Raw genomic sequence first — 19,289 nt, 5'->3', positions numbered from 1 at the left:
TTAAAAAATTGTCTTATTCTCATCACAAAAAGCTAAAAAGGCCAACATAAAAAATTAGAATTGAAAGAGTAAGTGAGCCAAATAATATTATATTATAATTTTAAAATATATTAAAAAAATCGGTATTTCGGTTCCAAAATTTTTTGAATTCCATACCGCTACTGATACCAAAAAGTTCAGTATGAGATCAGTAACAAAATATTCGGTATACCGTTAAATTTGATATACGAGTTATTTTACGATGAGATAAGTGCGATATATCAGAACATTTTGTATTTTTGCTCACCTTATGTTTAGGCAGTATGATAATAGTGTGGTGTTGATTAGAGCAGAGATCGTGCTTTTCGGTGATCGATCTGACTTATTATCACTGCCTGGGATTGTGTCGATGGGATTGTGTCGAATCTCAGGCCATTTGGCATCCACACCATTAATTATTTATTATATTTATTTTAAACACAGTACCTTCCATTATTTTATCATTTCCAACTAGAGCCAATCTTTCGTTTCCATAATGCAACCACCGCCGATTTAAGAACGTATACTACTAATACAACATTACCATCTCGACGCCAATTTATTTGCAAACCAAACACAATTTCAAGTTACATGAATCAATCCAGCCCAGTCTTGTCATTTTCAAACCATGCAATGTTCCAGGTCCCTGCTACTTTACCTTGTAGCCTTCTTTCTGCTTCTTTCATCAGATTTACCTTTTGCAAATGGGGATGACTCTTCAGGTCTGAAGGTCGACCAAATTATCAAATAGTTTTCCTTTACTTAGTGTAATGCTGCTGCCCATTAATTTCTTCAAACTCATGCAGGGCAACAAATGAGGGTGATGGCATGATGGTTGTGTCTTGGGCTCGAACGGAGAGGTTGTTGCTAATAATCTAACCGAGCCTCTTGCGCTTTCAGAATCTACAGAGAAGACCCTCTTGATGATTTTCATAAATACACTGGAGGCTGGAACATCAGCAATCACCATTACTGGGCTGTACGTCTTTAAAGATTTTTTTCCCTACATTCGTTGGTTGATGTGCGTTTTCAGTGGCTTTTTTTACTTTCCCCACCTCTGAAAATAGTCTCCATAAAAAGGACTTCATAACTTTAGTATCAAATAAAAGAGTTGATTGGTTGGTTTCTATTGAATTTGAAGTAGATGGCGGTTTGAAACCTGTGCTAACTTACATGAGAGAGATCATTGATATATCATAGGATGAGCAATGATGCTATCTGATTTGATGCTACAATTTTGGCGAATGAAAAAAAGAGTATCCATGTAGCTATCTGTACAGGCCACCACATCTCAAATTATCATGGATATTTAATTTTTATCCACCGGTTAGAGTTATACGAGTCAACAATATTATTGATCTCGCTTTCTGCACTTTGGTTTTTAGTTGATGATGATGTATAATAATTTATATTCTAAATATTTTGAACTCATTGGTATTGAAACAGTATAGCTAAGATTTTGGGAACTATATAGGTATGATTAAGTGTAAGCAATGGTTGCCTAGTTCAATGTTGACAAGTCTTTATTTTAAGTTACAAGTAGCAAAGCACAAGGCACGTGGGTAACGATAAGTACACAATGAATATTGATCCTAAATTTTCAAACGCACGTAGACACAATTTTTTAACAAATATGATTTCACAGTTTATCTATCATTTTAATAACCATGGTTTAGTTTCTTCAATCTTTTTCTTGCATGATTTTCGAATTTTTCATTATCTTTTTCATTTTTTTATTTTTCCTACTTCTTTATTCGATTAAATTCAGTAATCATACCTATTTTTCATGTTTTTTTTTTTCGTTGTGAGATTTGATTTTGATTAATCACTTTGATGGTTGCGTGTTCTTTTTCCTCTAGTCTTCTTTTTTTGTTTATTTGAATTGTTTACCCTTCGGTTTAACTCCATTTTATTCTTTTTGTTTTTTATAGTCTTACTCAGCTTCTCCACATATTTTATTGGGGACATAGAAAAATTTCAAAATAATTCATAATCGGAAAATTCCAAAATATAATTGTATTTTCTTCCTTTGAAAAATATTAATGGGACATTGATAAGCCCAAATCTTATAGAAATTTTAAGATTTTATTTTACAATATTTGTGCTTCTTTGTAATTAGTATCCATAACTATGTTCTTATCTGAATAAATTTTATAATATTTTTAGATTTGAATAAAAGATGTCGGGTTCAGGGTTCAGGGTTTTCGGTTCTGGGTTTTCGGTTCTGGGTTCTGGGTTGAGGGTTGAGGGTTCTGGGTTCTGGGTTGAGGGTTGAGGGTTGAGGGTCTGGGGCCTGGGGTCTGGGGCCTGGGGTCTGGGGCCTGGGGTCTCGGTTCTCGGGTCTCGGTTCAGGGTTCAGGGTTCCGGGTTCGGGGTTCGGGGTTCGGGGTTCGGGGTCTCGGGTCTCGGGTCTCGGGTCCTGGGTCCTGGGTCCTGGGTCCCTGGGTCCCAGGGTCCCAGGGTCCCGGGTCCCGGGTTGAGGGTCTCGGGTTTAGGGTTTAGGGTTTAGGGTTTAGGGGTTCGGGGTTCGGGTTCCGGGGGTTCTAGGGTTTAGGGTTCTAGGGCTTAGGGCTTAGGGCTTAGGGGTTGGGGTTGGGGCTTGGGGCTTGGGGTTGGGGTTTGGGGTTTGGGGGTTTGGGGGGTTTAGGGTTTCGGGTTTCGGGTTTGGGGGTTTCGGGTTTCGGGTTTAGGGTTGGGGGTTGGGGGTTGGGGGTTTAGGGTTTTGGGTTTTGGGTTTAGGGTTTTGGGTTTTGGGTTTAGGGTTTAGGGTTTAGGGTTTTTTTTTTTTTTTTTTTTTTTACCGGAAAACACCGCCGGATGCGGGGGGGTTAGGCAGACCCCTACCTGTATATATCCACAAAATAAAAAGTAACAGCAGAAAGAAAACCTAAGAGAGGAGGGGGACTAAACCAAGACCTCCTCAAAAAGGCTAAAGCAGTAGAAACATAAATACCAAGTAGCCTAGGGACATAAATACAAAAACAAAATAACCCTAGACTACGACAAAAATGCGCCAGAAACTAATCAAATACGAGCTGCGCTAAGAGTCAACACGCCGAAGAAGACCAAATGATAACTGGGAGATGAGTGCAGAATCCATGGAGAAATTCTCATCTCTAAGCCATCACCCTGAAGAATCCAATCTGTCAAAACGACTCTAATCTGAAACCGAGTAACTGTATGAATCCCAGCAGGCAAAATAAGATAAGGCCAGGAAATCACTGTACAATGACGATAGAAGAGCAAAATGAAGATCGCAATCCAGCCAGAACAAAAAGGATCCAGCATCTGAAGTATAAATCTGACGAAGGTATCATAACAATGAAGAGGATCGTCCGGAAAGAATCCCTGGAACCACCACGACATCCAGTAAACTCCTGTAAAAGAACTGAGACGGCGGGCAAGGAGAAACTGCAGTAAACGCCCGCCAGGGACCAGAAGTGGACCGAAGAGAGGCCCAAACAGAAATAGCGCTCCAGGGAATATGAGAGGGCCAAAGAAGAGCACCAAGAGGGTAAGTGCGAGAGCCCACCCAATCCTGAGGAGACCAAACATGTAGTGTGCGAGTGTCTGGGCCCACTCACACCAGACTGGCAAAACGGGGGAAAAGAGAAACCCCCTAAGTAACAGTACCTGCAAAGAAAAAATATACATATACATATAGAAATACCGAAGAAATGGGTCCAAGAGAAGGGATGGGCTGCAAGCGGCTAAGAACATCGATATCTCAGGTAGGGAAGTCCGGAGGTATCCGAACGTGCAAGAATGGAAATGTGCCTAGGGAGGGAGGGACCTAACTCTAAGGTAAAGTGCCTAAGGGTATGGGCCCTCGCCGCCAACGCATCCGCCACCGAATTACCCTCCCGGAATATATGCGAAATATGAACAGACCGCCCCCTCAAAAGGACCAGAATCCTGGATATAATGTGATCAAGACCCCAGCAACATCGACGGGAACGAATGAGCTGAATAGAAGTCAGAGAATCAAGCTCGATCCAAAGAGGGAAAAAAGAATGATCAGAACAAAGGAGAAGACCCCTCCAAACCGCCCAAAGCTCAGCCCGAAGAGAAGACCCAGCTCCGATGAACTCGCTGAATGAGATCACGACCCTCCCGGAATCATCCCGAACAACGCCACCAGCAGAGGAGTCCCCAGATGTACCACGCGCGCTCCCATCCACATTAAGCTTGAAGCACCCGGACGGCGGCCGCAGCCAGCGAACAATCGCCGTCCTATGAAATCTGTGGAGAGCAACCGAAATACCCAGCAATCTCGCCACATGAAACACACCCAGCCAATGTCTGGGCTTGACAGTACGCGCAGAGTGGGCGAGACGCAGGTAAGACAAAATCTGAAACTTCACCGTCTCCCCAGAGATGGGCAGATGACGGTGCTTAGCATCGTTCCGCGCAGTCCAGAGGAACCACAGGACAATGCAGGGAAGAAACTCACGCACATGGCCCCCCCCGGGACCAGACCAAATCTCTCTTCCACGCACTGAGGAACAAACTGAAATCCTCAGTGTCGGGAATACGAACCCGAAACACTGCGCCAAAGAAGTGCCAGACAGACCGAGCAACCGGGCTGCGAATGAATATGTGTGTGAATGTCTCAGACATATCACAACACTGACATCTCGAGGCTAACGCAAAACCCCGGCGCTGGAGCACCTCATCAACTGGGAGCCATTGATGCCAGAATCTCCAGAGGAAGAACGACATGGTAGGCCTCAACCAGCTCCCCCAACACGGGCGGAATATATCAGAAGACGGAGCACGCTGACGGATCAGCTCCCAAGCAGATCTCACAGAGAAAGCACCATCGGAGCTATGGATCCATCGTGCCAGATCAGGGTCGCCCGAAAGAACAGGAATCAAAACAATCTCCTCGGCAACCGAAGGAGCAACAACCGCACAGAGGCGATCAAAATCCCAGGACCCCTCAGATAGAAAATGAGAGACCCGAACATCACGGCCCCCGCGGACCACACACCGGGAGGACAAAGGAACGTCCCCAAACCAAGTGTCATCCCAAAAGAAAACATCTCCGAGACCAACTCGCCAGCGAATGCCAGCTCCGCGCGAGGGCGGATCCTGAGGAGACGACGCCAAATGGGGGAAATAGAAGCACGGGCGGGGACACAGGCAGGAGCATCCAGCCGGCAATACTTCCGGAAAAGGAATCTCGCCCATAAAGAAGAGCCCTGCCGAAATCTAAACCATAATTTGATCGAGAAACATTCCACGAGATCTTTCAATCTGCGGAATCCAAGACCCCCCTCAACCACAGGGAGGCAAGCCCTGGACCACCGGGCCCAGTGCCACTTCCTTTCCACGGGTCTCGACCCCCAGAGGAAGGCGTTGAAGGCCCGCTCAAGCTTCTCCATGACAGCCAGAGGTGGCTGAACCACCTGAAACAGATAAATCGGCATGGAGAGGAGCACGCTACGAATCAGGGTCATGCGGCTACCCGGGGAGAGGGTCCGAATCTCCCAACCCTCTAACTTCCTACGAACAGACTGTAGGAGGGGCTCAAAAAGGGAGCAAGTGCGATTACCCCGATAAAGGGGAACTCCGAGGTACTTGAGGGGCAGATGACCCTCGGCGAACCCGGTGATGCGCAAAAGCCGGGAGCGGAGGCGCCCAGAGCACCTCGGAGGAAAAATCAAAGAACTCTTGGCAGCATTCACACGCTGCCCCGAACAGTTCTCGTAGTGATGCAGAAAATCGACAAGGCGCTGCATACCACGAGTCCCACCACTGGCAAAAATAATGACATCATCAGCGTAAGCCAGATGGGAAATCAAAATATCACAATCAGAACGGTACCTGAGCGCAGGATGCTGCAGGTATAGGCGGTCAAGGCCACGAGAAAGATACTCCGCCCCCAAAACGAAGAGAAGGGGAGACAATGGATCGCCCTGCCGGAGGCCTCTGGTGGAACCAAAAAACCCCGATAGCGAACCATTGATGTTCACGGAGAAATGACAATGGGAAATACAGGCCGAAACCAAAGCCACGACACGCTCTGAAAAACCAAAATGTCTCAAAACGTCGAAGAGGAAATGCCACTGGACCCGATCATAGGCCTTGGCCATATCCAACTTCAATATGACATTACCACCACGAGTGGGGAGAGTAATGCTGTGAGTGAGCTCCTGGGCAAGGAGAATATTATCCGAGATCATCCGACCCGGAACGAAGCCACTCTGATTCGGGGAAACAAGTCTCTCCACCACATCCCTCAACCGAGAGTACAACAGCTTAGAGATGATTTTGTTCGTGACATTGCACAGGCTGATCGGACGGAAGTCCGACCAGGCGCGTGCACCCTCGACTTTGGGAATAAGAGTGATCGTGGTGGCGGTAAAGCCCTGAGGCATAGGAGAACCCTGGAAAAAATCAAGAACAGCACCAAAAACATCCTGATGGACAATCTCCCAGCAATGCTGAAAGAACGCCGAGGAAAAGCCATCAGGGCCAGCAACGCTATCAGGGTGAATGGAGAAGACGGTCGCGCGGATCTCCTCCAAAGAGGGAATCGCAGCAATACCATCATTCTCCACAGCAGAGATAACCGAGGAAAAACCCGAAAAATCAGGGCAATCGAGCGCAGAGGGCTCCCCGGTAAGAAGATCCTGGAAAAACAAGGCTCCCGACTGCTGAATCAAATCCTGAGACGTCAGGCAAACCCCATTCTCCCATATGCGGAAAATTTTATTCGCCACGCGCTTTTTCCTCACCATATTATGGAAGAGTCTGGTGTTCCGCTCACCATCCTCAAGCCAATGGCAAGCCGCTTTCTGTTTCCAAAAATCCGCCTCCATGGCGGTGATACCAGCCAGATCCTCATTGCGATCGGACAGGGAAGTCCAATTCGCGTCAGAAGGGTCGGCCTCACAAACATCCTCAGCTGAACGAACAGCCCTCTCAGCCGCAGTGAGTCTATCAAAGATGTTACCAAAAACATCTCGATTCCACCACCGGAGGTGATGCTTGAGACGCTTCATCTTGGCAAAAAGCCGAGGCATGCCGCTCAGACTGCAAGGAAGATTCCAATTAAGCCTCACAGTCTGCAAAAAACCATGGTGCCTAACCCACATACGCTGGAAGCGAAACGAGCTCGGCCCACGGGCAAAAACAGGGGCGGTAACCAAAAGCGGACAGTGATCCGAGACAGTACGAGCGAGATGTTCAACCCGAATCGAGCTGAAATGATCGCCCCAATCAACAGAAACCAAGACCCTGTCCAAACGCTTCCAAATGGTCTTATTCGTCCAAGTGAACGAAGACCCCTCAAAACCAGCATCGATCAAGCCAGAATCAAGAATAAAAGTGTTGAACTCCTCCATGGGTAGCAACCTACCACCACGGGAGCCCAAGCACTCAGACGCATCCCTGACGACATTAAAGTCGCCCCCAACCAGCCAGGGACCCAAAACAGGCTTAACCAAAAGCAAAGAAGCCCAAAGATCCCTACGCTGAACATAATCACATCTAGCATAGACAAAAGAACAAAATATCTCTGTCGGCAAGAAAGAGGCAGAGACTCTGATGTGAAGGAACTGAGCATGATCAAAAACACACTCCGCCCTCACATCAGCAGCAAAAAATACCCAGATATGACCGGAGAGATTAGAGATGACTCCAGAAAACCCCAAACGGCGAGTCATGAATCTCGGATCCAGATCAATCAAGGGCTCCAAAACAGCCAAAACCTTAATCTGTTTCTCCTTCACAAAGGCATGAAGCCTCTGCTGGGACTCCGAACCTCGAAGTCCCCGGATATTCCAGATTAAACAATTCATGGGGAACGGGTGGAAGAAGGACCCGATCGCTTTTTATGCGATCGCCGACCATCATCCTGAGGTCTTTTTCTGGGGTTGGACATGTCAGTGTCCAGAATACTACACTCGGACCCACAGCTAACTCCAGACACAGAATGTCGATCAAAATCCTGATCAGGATCATCAGCCGACATGTGACTGGGGGTCATCTCAAGAATAGGGGGTCCCTGTCGAGCAATCAACTCGTCCAGCATAGAAGTGGCATCAGCAGGGGATGCAGGAAAAGATGGGACCGAGTGGCTGCTATGATTTTCAAGACAAACCTCCGGGGGGACAAACACAGTCACCACATCCGGGCGTGGAGATCCAAGGTCATCCACGCAGTCCATAAAAGGAACACTCTCATCGTCCTCAGCCACCGTGACCGCAGGGCGGTCAGAAGAAGGGGCCTCCTGATGAGAACTCAAACCGACAGAGGGATCAGGAACACCTAATCCAAGCTCCTCAGAGCCAACCTCTGTCTCCTGCAAATGTGAAAGAACTCCAAAAGAGTTCGAAGCAAGTGGGTCATCCCTCGGAAGAGCCTGACGAACAGGCCTCCGTCTCTGTCTACGCCGAGGACCATGGCCATTGACATGAAGCTGGGGCTGTGGTCCCGGGACAATGACAGGGGCTGCACCCTCAGGTGGTGCCTGAGCAGGAGGCGCCTCTGGCTGAGGAGGCCCTCGATCAGCAGGCTTGGATCGAGCAGGTTTAGGATTTTTACCATGAGAATAGCAAATGTCGGTCGAATGACCCAACATCTTGCAATCCAAGCAATACCCAGGTATTTTCTCATACACAACATCAATCTCCTGGGTATGATCACCCCAACCCACCCAAATTTGCTTAACGGGTGGTTCCAACACATTCATCTCCACACAGACTCGAGCAAAAGCGCTCCGAGAGGAGTCAGCAGTAAAGTCATCCATTTTCACCGGATTGCCCAAAATCTTAGCAAGGGCAAAAAGACTTTTCTTGTTAAACAGGTGAATGGGCAAACCCGGGAGACGCACCCAAACAGGGGCGATGGGAGATTCTTCCTGTAGATTGAATTCCGGGGTCCATTTGGAGAAACGGATCCCGAGAGGTCCCACCATCATCTGCCCACGCGTCCAAAAAAACGCATAATCCTCCTCACAATGAAGTGAGAGGATCAGAAAACCCCGAGGCAAAAACCTCAAATCAAAAGATCGCTTCAATCCCAAACGAGCAAATGCCTTAGAAATTTCCGAGTTTGGGACTAAGGATCGATTACCAGAAATCTTCCCAACTAAAGAAAACTTAAAAGGCTCGGTCAGGGAAGACATTACCTCATCCGGGAAAAGAATACCCGGTTTCCCATCCTTAAGAGTCGGCCGAGGCATTTCTTCCATAGCATCCAAGACATCTCCAAAGCCATTCTTCCCCGAGCGAGGGGAAGTAGGAGCCAGAGCATCCCTAAATGACACCGGAAACGTCTTTGTCGCTCGAAAATCAGATTTAGAAGCCATACCCGAGTTGTTGACTGTTGAGTTGACCCGGTCAACGCGCTGAGTTGACCCGCCCGAGTTGACCGGCGAGTTGACCACCGGAGAAGTACCAAAGATCGGCGACGGCGAGGAGATCACGGAACCGGTCTTCAATCCACTAGAACCGGCCGGCAGAGGGGTCGATTGAACCAAAGGATGAGAATAAAATCGAGTTTGCCCTAGAATTTGGGGGTTTCCGATCGGTGGCCGGAAACCGGAAATTGAAGGAGGCAAAATCCTACCCATGACTGGACGATCAAGCTGTGAAGAGGAATTGAAAACACTCGCCGTGACGGCGCCGGAATCGGACGGAGAAGGAGACGTGAACGGCGCGACTGTAGCAGAAATCGTAGATCTGAAATTGCCGCCGGAGGAGAACACCATTGGACCCGATTCCGGTGGCATTAGCTTCGTCTCAGCATGGGCATTCCAGATCGGGAGCCCTTTTTCACAGAGGTGGTCGGAATCAGCCGGAATCGGAGAAAAACCAGTCGCCTGCGCAGTGAACAGTACTGCCGAGGCTTCAATCGGAAAATGCGACGGAACGGCGGGGTTATCCGGTCGCGCAGGGGTGGGAAAATGACGGGGAGGAAGAGGCGAGTCTAATGGATGGTCGCCGGCACCAAGAGGAGCGACGGTGACCGCCGGCGAAGCAGGTGAAGAAACGGCCAGAATTTCAAACGCGAAATCGGAGGGGCAATCGGACGTGGAATGATCTGAAATTTTGGTATGTTGGTCGCCGTGAGGTGGCGGTTCACATGGGGTGGTTGGCCGGCCGGGATCCGGCGGCGGCGGCATGGCGGTGGTGAGGGCGTGAATAGTAACGTTTTAGTGTGTTTTTTCGCACCTTTACTGTGTGTTTTTTGAGAGAAAATTTTTTGGGGTCAAATGGGTTGGTTTAGGGTTTAGGGTTTAGGGTTTAGGGGTTAGGGTTTAGGGTTTGGGGGTTTGGGGGTTTGGGGTTTGGGGGTTTGGGGTTAGGGGTTAGGGTTTAGGGTTTAGGGTTTAGGGTTTTTTTTTTTTTTTTTTTTTTTTTACCGGAAAACACCGCCGGATGCGGGGGGGTTAGGCAGACCCCTACCTGTATATATCCACAAAATAAAAAAGTAACAGCAGAAAGAAAACCTAAAAGAGGAGGGGGACTAAACCAAGACCTCCTCAAAAAGGCTAAAGCAGTAGAAACATAAATACCAAGTAGCCTAGGGACATAAATACAAATGCAAAAATAACCCTAGACTACGACAAAAATGCGCCAGAAACTAATCAAATACGAGCTGCGCTAAGAGTCAACACGCCGAAGAAGACCAAATGATAACTGGGAGATGAGTGCAGAATCCATGGAGAAATTCTCATCTCTAAGCCATCACCCTGAAGAATCCAATCTGTCAAAACGACTCTAATCTGAAACCGAGTAACTGTATGAATCCCAGCAGTCAAAATAAGATAAGGCCAGGAAATCACTGTACAATGACGATAGAAGAGCAAAATGAAGATCGCAATCCAGCCAGAACAAAAAGATCCAGCATCTGAAGTATAAATCTGACGAAGGTATCATAACAATGAAGAGGATCGTCCGGAAAGAATCCCTGGAACCACCACGACATCCAGTAAACTCCTGTAAAAGAACTGAGACGGCGGGCAAGGAGAAACTGCAGTAAACGCCCGCCAGGGACCAGAAGTGGACCAAAGAGAGGCCCAAACAGAAATAGCGCTCCAGGGAATATGAGAGGGCCAAAGAAGAGCACCAAGAGGGTAAGTGCGAGAGCCCACCCAATCCCGAGGAGACCAAACATGTAGTGTGCGAGTGTCTGGGCCCACTCACACCAGACTGGCAAAACGGGGGAAAAGAGAAACCCCCTAAGTAACAGTACCTGCAAAGAAAAAATATACATATACATATAGAAATACCGAAGAAATGGGTCCAAGAGAAGGGATGGGCTGCAAGCGGCTAAGAACATCGATATCTCAGGTAGGGAAGTCCGGAGGTATCCGAACGTGCAAGTATGGAAATGTGCCTAGGGAGGGAGGGACCTAACTCTAAGGTAAAGTGCCTAAGGGTATGGGCCCTCGCCGCCAATGCATCCGCCACCGAATTACCCTCCCGGAATATATGCGAAATATGAACAGACCGCCCCCTCAAAAGGACCAGAATCCTGGATATAATGTGATCAAGACCCCAGCAACATCGACGGGAACGAATGAGCTGAATAGAAGTCAGAGAATCAAGCTCGATCCAAAGAGGGAAAAAAGAATGATCAGAACAAAGGAGAAGACCCCTCCAAACCGCCCAAAGCTCAGCCCGGAGAGAAGACCCAGCTCCGATGAACTCGCTGAATGAGAGCACGACCCTCCCGGAATCATCCCGAACAACGCCACCAGCAGAGGAGTCCCCAGATGTACCACGCGCGCTCCCATCCACATTAAGCTTGAAGCACCCGGACGGCGGCCGCAGCCAGCGAACAATCGCCGTCCTATGAAATCTGTGGAGAGCAACCGAAATACCCAGCAATCTCGCCACATGAAACACACCCAGCCAATGTCTGGGCTTGACAGTACGCGCAGAGTGGGCGAGACGCAGGTAAGACAAAATCTGAAACTTCACCGTCTCCCCAGAGATGGGAAGATGACGGTGCTTAGCATCGTTCCGCGCAGTCCAGAGGAACCACAGGACAATGCAGGGAAGAAACTCCCGCACATGGCCCCCCCGGGACCAGACCAAATCTCTCTTCCACGCACTGAGGAACAAACTGAAATCCTCAGTGTCGGGAATACGAACCCGAAACACTGCGCCAAAGAAGTGCCAGACAGACCGAGCAACCGGGCTGCGAATGAATATGTGTGTGAATGTCTCAGACATATCACAACACTGACATCTCGAGGCTAACGCAAAACCCCGGCGCTGGAGCACCTCATCAACTGGGAGCCATTGATGCCAGAATCTCCAGAGGAAGAACGACATGGTAGGCCTCAACCAGCTCCCCCAACACGGGCGGAATATATCAGAAGACGGAGCACGCTGACGGATCAGCTCCCAAGCAGATCTCACAGAGAAAGCACCATCGGAGCTATGGATCCATCGTGCCAGATCAGGGTCACCCGAAAGAACAGGAATCAAAACAATCTCCTCGGCAACCGAAGGAGCAACAACCGCACAGAGGCGATCAAAATCCCAGGACCCCTCAGAAAGAAAATGAGAGACCCGAACATCACGGCCCCCGCGGACCACACACCGGGAGGACAAAGGAACGTCCCCAAACCAAGTGTCATCCCAAAAGAAAACATCTCCGAGACCAACTCGCCAGCGAATGCCAGGCTCCGCGCGAGGGCGGATCCTGAGGAGACGACGCCAAATGGGGGAAATAGAAGCACGGGCGGGGACACAGGCAGGAGCATCCAGCCGGCAATACTTCCGGAAAAGGAATCTCGCCCATAAAGAAGAGCCCTGCCGAAATCTAAACCATAATTTGATCGAGAAACATTCCACGAGATCTTTCAATCTGCGGAATCCAAGTCCCCCCTCAAGCACGGGGAGGCAAGCCCGGGACCACCGGGCCCAGTGCCACTTCCTTTCCAAGGGTCTCGACCCCCAGAGGAAGGCGTTGAAGGCCCGCTCAAGCTTCTCCATGACAGCCAGAGGTGGCTGAACCACCTGAAACAGATAAATCGGCATGGAGAGGAGCACGCTACGTATCAGGGTCATGCGGCTACCCGGGGAGAGGGTCCGAATCTCCCAACCCTCTAACTTCCTACGAACAGACTGTAGGAGGGGCTCAAAAAGGGAGCAAGTGCGATTACCCCGATAAAGGGGAACTCCGAGGTACTTGAGGGGCAGATGACCCTCGGCGAACCCGGTGATGCGCAAAAGCCGGGAGCGGAGGCGCCCAGAGCACCTCGGAGGCAAAATCAAAGAACTCTTGGCAGCATTCACACGCTGCCCCGAACAGTTCTCGTAGTGATGCAGAAAATCGACAAGGCGCTGCATACCACGAGTCCCACCACTGGCAAAAATAATGACATCATCAGCGTAAGCCAGATGGGAAATCAAAATATCACAATCAGAACGGTACCTGAGCGCAGGATGCTGCAGGTATAGGCGGTCAAGGCCACGAGAAAGATACTCCGCCCCCAAAACAAAGAGAAGGGGAGACAATGGATCGCCCTGCCGGAGGCCTCTGGTGGAACCAAAAAACCCCGATAGCGAACCATTGATGTTCACGGAGAAATGACAATGGGAAATACAGGCCGAAACCAAAGCCACGACACGCTCTGAAAAACCAAAATGTCTCAAAACGTCGAAGAGGAAATGCCACTGGACCCGATCATAGGCCTTGGCCATATCCAACTTCAATATGACATTACCACCACGAGTGGGGAGAGTAATGCTGTGAGTGAGCTCCTGGGCAAGGAGAATATTATCCGAGATCAATCGACCCGGAACGAAGCCACTCTGATTCGGGGAAACAAGTCTCTCCACCACATCCCTCAACCGAGAGTACAACAGCTTAGAGATGATTTTGTTCGTGACATTGCACAGGCTGATCGGACGGAAGTCCGACCAGGCGCGTGCACCCTCGACTTTGGGAATAAGAGTGATCGTGGTGGCGGTAAAGCCCTGAGGCATAGGAGAACCCTGGAAAAAATCAAGAACAGCACCAAAAACATCCTGATGGACAATCTCCCAGCAATGCTGAAAGAACGCCGAGGAAAAGCCATCAGGGCCAGCAACGCTATCAGGGTGAATGGAGAAGACGGTCGCGCGGACCTCCTCCAAAGAGGGAATCGCAGCAATACCATCATTCTCCACGGCAGAGATAACCGAGGGAAAACCCGAAAAATCAGGGCAATCGAGCGCAGAGGGCTCCCCGGTAAGAAGATCCTGGAAAAACAAGGCTCCCGACTGCTGAATCAAATCCTGAGACGTCAGGCAAACCCCATTCTCCCATATGCGGAAAATTTTATTCGCCACGCGCTTTTTCCTCACCATATTATGGAAGAGTCTGGTGTTCCGCTCACCATCCTCAAGCCAATGGCAAGCCGCTTTCTGTTTCCAAAAATCCGCCTCCATGGCGGTGATACGAGCCAGATCCTCATTGCGATCGGACAGGGAAGTCCAATTCGCGTCAGAAGGGTCGGCCTCACAAACATCCTCAGCTGAACGAACAGCCCTCTCAGCCTCAGTGAGTCTATCAAAGATGTTACCAAAAACATCTCGATTCCACCACCGGAGGTGATGCTTGAGACGCTTCATCTTGGCAAAAAGCCGAGGCATGCCGCTCAGACTGCAAGGCAGATTCCAATTAAGCCTCACAGTCTGCAAAAAACCATGGTGCCTAACCCACATACGCTGGAAGCGAAACGAGCTCGGCCCACGGGCAAAAACAGGGGCGGTAACCAAAAGCGGACAGTGATCCGAGACAGTACGAGCGAGATGTTCAACCCGAATCGAGCTGAAATGATCTCCCCAATCAACAGAAACCAAGACCCTGTCCAACCGCTTCCAAATGGTCTTATTCGTCCAAGTGAACGAAGACCCCTCAAAACCAGCATCGATCAAGCCAGAATCAAGAATAAAAGTGTTGAACTCCTCCATGGGTAGCAACCTACCACCACGGGAGCCCAAGCACTCAGACGCATCCCTGACGACATTAAAGTCGCCCCCAACCAGCCAGGGACCCAAAACAGGCTTAACCAAAAGCAAAGAAGCCCAAAGATCCCTACGCTGAACATAATCACATCTAGCATAGACAAAAGAACAAAATATCTCTGTCGGCAAGAAAGAGGCAGAGACTCTGATGTGAAGGAACTGAGCATGATCAAAAACACACTCCGCCCTCACATCAGCAGCAAAAAATACCCAGATATGACCGGAGAGATTAGAGATGACTCCAGAAAACCCCAAACGGCGAGTCATGAATCTCGGATCCAGATCAATCAATGGGCTCCAAAACAGCCAAAACCTTAATCTGTTTCTCCTTCACAAAGGCATGAAGCCTCTGCTGGGACTCCGAACCGCGAAGTCCCCGGATATTCCAGATTAAACAATTCATGGGGAACGGGTGGAAGAAGGACCCGATCGCTTTTTATGCGATCGCCGACCATCATCCTGAGGTCTTTTTCTGGGGTTGGACATGTCAGTGTCCAGAATACTACACTCGGACCCACAGCTAACTCCAGACACAGAATGTCGATCAAAATCCTGATCAGGATCATCAGCCGACATGTGACTGGGGATCATCTCAAGAATAGGGGGTCCCTGTCGAGCAATCAACTCGTCCAGCATAGAAGTGGCATCAGCAGGGGATGCAGGAAAAGATGGGACCGAGTGGCTGCTATGATTTTCAATACAAACCTCCGGGGGGACAAACACAGTCACCACATCCGGGCGTGGAGATCCAAGGTCATCCACGCAGTCCACAAAAGGAACACTCTCATCGTCCTCAGCCACCGTGACCGCAGGGCGGTCAGAAGAAGGGGCCTCCTGATGAGAACTCAAACCGACAGAGGGATCAGGAACACCTAATCCAAGCTCCTCAGAGCCAACCTCTGTCTCCTGCAAATGTGAAAGAACTCCAAAAGAGTTCGAAGCAAGGGGATCATCCCTCGGGAGAGCCTGACGAAACAGGCCTCCGTCTCTGTCTACGTCGGGGACCATGGCCCATTGACATGAGCTGGGGCTGTGGTCCCGGGACATGACAGGGACTGCACCCTTCAGGTGTGCCTGGAGCAGGAGGGCCTCTGGCTGAGAGGAGCTCGATCAGCAGGGCTTGGATCGCAGGGGTTAGGATTTTTCATGAGAAATAGCAACAAACCGCCACAAACTCGGACAAGGAAGACTTCATCATGTTTCTTGCTAGAAGAAAACAATTCCCAGATACGTATGGGAAAATTAGAACTCAACGTGAAAATGCAAAATGGAAGGAACTGTGGCTGTTTTGCTTCCCTCTCGGTGATTGGAACGGCGGTGTGTTGGTGGTTCGAAATCGAACGGCGGTGAGTGAACGGCGTGGTGTAGGGTTAATTTTGACGACAAAGTGGATCGAAATGAGCTCGGTCTCTGAAGGATATGCCGATATAACGAAATAATAGCGACGGTTTCTGAAAAGCCGTCGCTAATGCGACGGTTTTTGAAAATCGTTCGGATAAATAACCGTCGCGGATGAAATCGGCCGACGGTTAAAAAACGTGCTAAATGTTCAGTATAGTGTCACATGCGCGGTTCATCTTATTCGTTCAGCATGAACTTATTTTTCTTATTTTTTACTTCATCAACAATTGTGCCGAGAAAATCTAATAAAAAAAATATCGTGAAGACCGTTGTTTTTAAACATCCGAAGTAAAAATATCTTATTTTACTTCGCTTGTGTATTACTGAAGTTATTGGTAAATGTATTCCTTCGTACATTTATTATTGCGAAGTAAAGCCTTTGCCGAGAGTTAAATCCGATTTTTTCTTACTATGACATTATGTGCTTATCCTTTTTGTCGAGTGGGTTCTGATCTATTGCTGTTGGTGTCTTTACTTTGGCCATTCATGGTTTCCTGGCGGGCGTTTTCTGCTGGGTTCTCTTTCGCCGCCGTATCAGTCTTCTAGAGGTGTTTCTGGATGTCATGGTTGGAGTAGAGGTGCTTTCTACAGGATCTTCTGCGTTTTATGCCATGCTCGTTAGACTCCACTTCTTGGGATCGAGCTCTTTGCTCTTTTGATTCAGACGCTGGGATATCTTTCGTTCTGGCGGATTGCGATCTCTTTTTGCTCTGTTGATCTCCATTGTATAGTGACTTTCCTGGCAGACTTTCCTTTTGACGAGTGGGAAGTGGTCCACTTGTTACCTACCAGATGATATTTATATTGACAGATTGGATTCTTCAGGCTGAATTCGGGATTGAGAGAGATTTTCATGGATCTTTCGTCATCCTCGCAGTTATCATTTGTCTTTTCAGCGTGGTCTCGTAGTTCATGCTCGTTTTTGATTAGTTCGAGTGCACTTTGTGTCAGCCTCTAGGGATTTTTGCTTTGTATTATGTCCCTAGGTCTTTTTTATGTGTTTCTACTGACTTTAGCCTTTTGAGGAGGTTTGGTTTTCCCCTCCTCTTTAGGTTTTTTTTCTGTTGTTACTGTTTTTTTTTTGTGGATATATACAGGTAGGGGTCTGCCTAACCCCCCGCATCCGCGGTGTTTTCCGGAAAAAAAAAAAAAAAAAAAAAAAAAAAAAAACCCTAAAACCTACAAACCCTAAACCCTCCAAACCCTAAAACCCAAACCCCCAACCCTAAACCCTAAACCTAAAACCCTAAACCCTAAACCCTCAAACCCATTTGACCCCAAAAAATTTTCTCTCAAAAAACACACAGTAAAAGGTGCCGAAAAAACACACTAAAACGTTACTATTCACGCCCTCACCACCGCCATGCCGCCGCCGCCGGTCCCTGCCGGCCAACCACCCCATGTGAACCGCCACCTCACGGCGACCAACATACCAAATTTCAGATCATTCCACGTCCGATTGCCCCTCCGATTTCGCGTTTGAAATCGGCCGTTTCTTCACCTGCTTCGCCGGCGGTCACCGTCGCTCCTCTTGGTGCCGGCGACCATGCCATTAGACTCGCCTTTCCTCCCGTCATTTTCCACCCCTGCGCGACCGGTAACCCCGCCGTTCCGTCGCATTTTCCGATTGAAGCCTCGGCAGTACGTTCACTGCGCAGGCGACTGGTTTTTCTCGATTCCGGCTGATTCCGACCACCTCTGTGAAAAAGGGCCTCCCGATCTGGAATGCCCATGCTGAGACGAAGCTAATGCCACCGGAATCGGTCCAATGGTGTTCTCCTCCGGCGGCAATTTCAGATCTACGATTTCTGCTACAGTCGCGCCGTACGTTCTCCTTCTCGTCCGATTCCGGCGCGTCACGGCGAGTGTTTTCAATTCCTCTCACAGCTTGATCGTCCAGTCATGGGTAGATTTTGCCTCCTTCAATTTCCGGTTTCCGCCACCGATCGGAAACCCCAAATTCTAGGGCAAACTCGATTTTATTCTCATCCTTGGTTCAATCGACCCCTCTGCCGGCCGGTTCTAGTGGTGAAGACCGGTTCCGTGATCTCCTCGCCGTCGCCGATCTTTGGTACTTCTCCGGTGGTCAACTCGCCGGTCAACTCGGGGGGTCAACTCAGCGCGTTGACCGGTCAACTCAACAGTCAACAACTCGGGTATGGCTTCAAATCTGATTTTCGGAGCGACAAAGACGTTTCCGGTGTCATTTAGGGATGCTCTGGCTCCTACTTCCCCTCGCTCGGGGAAGAATGGCTTTGGAGATGTCTTGGATGCTATGGAAGAAATGCCTCGGCCGACTCTTAGGATGGGAAACCGGGTATTCTTTCCCGGTGAGGTAATGTCTCCCTGACCGAGCCTTTTAAGTTTTCTTTGTTGGGAAGATTTCTGGTATCGATCCTTAGTCCCCAACTCGGAAATTCTAAGGCATTTGCTCGTTTGGGATTGAAGCGATCTTTTGATTTGGGTTTTTGCCTCGGGGTTTTTCTGATCCTCTCACTTCATTGTGAGGAGGATTATGCGTTTTTTGGACGCGTGGGCAGATGATGGTGGGACCTCTCGGATCCGTTTCTCCAAATGGACCCCGGATTCAATCTACAGGAAGAATCTCCCATCGCCCCTTTGGGTGCGTCTCCCGGGTTTGCCCATTCACCTGTTACAAGAAAAGTCTTTTTGCCCTGCAGATTTTGGGCAATCCGGTGAAAATGGATGACTTTACTGCTGACTCCTCTCGGAGCGCTTTTGCTCGAGTCTGTGGGAGATGAATGTGTTGGAACCACCGTTAAGCAAATTGGGTGGGTTGGGGTGATCATACCCAGGAGATTGATGTTGTGTATGAGAAATACCTGGGTATTGCTTGGATGCAAGATTTGGGTCTCATTCGACCGACAT

This window comes from Primulina eburnea, chromosome 2 (assembly GCF_022965805.1).
Source record: "Primulina eburnea isolate SZY01 chromosome 2, ASM2296580v1, whole genome shotgun sequence".
Taxonomy (NCBI): domain Eukaryota; kingdom Viridiplantae; phylum Streptophyta; class Magnoliopsida; order Lamiales; family Gesneriaceae; genus Primulina; species Primulina eburnea.
Note: the sequence above shows the minus strand (reverse complement) of the source record.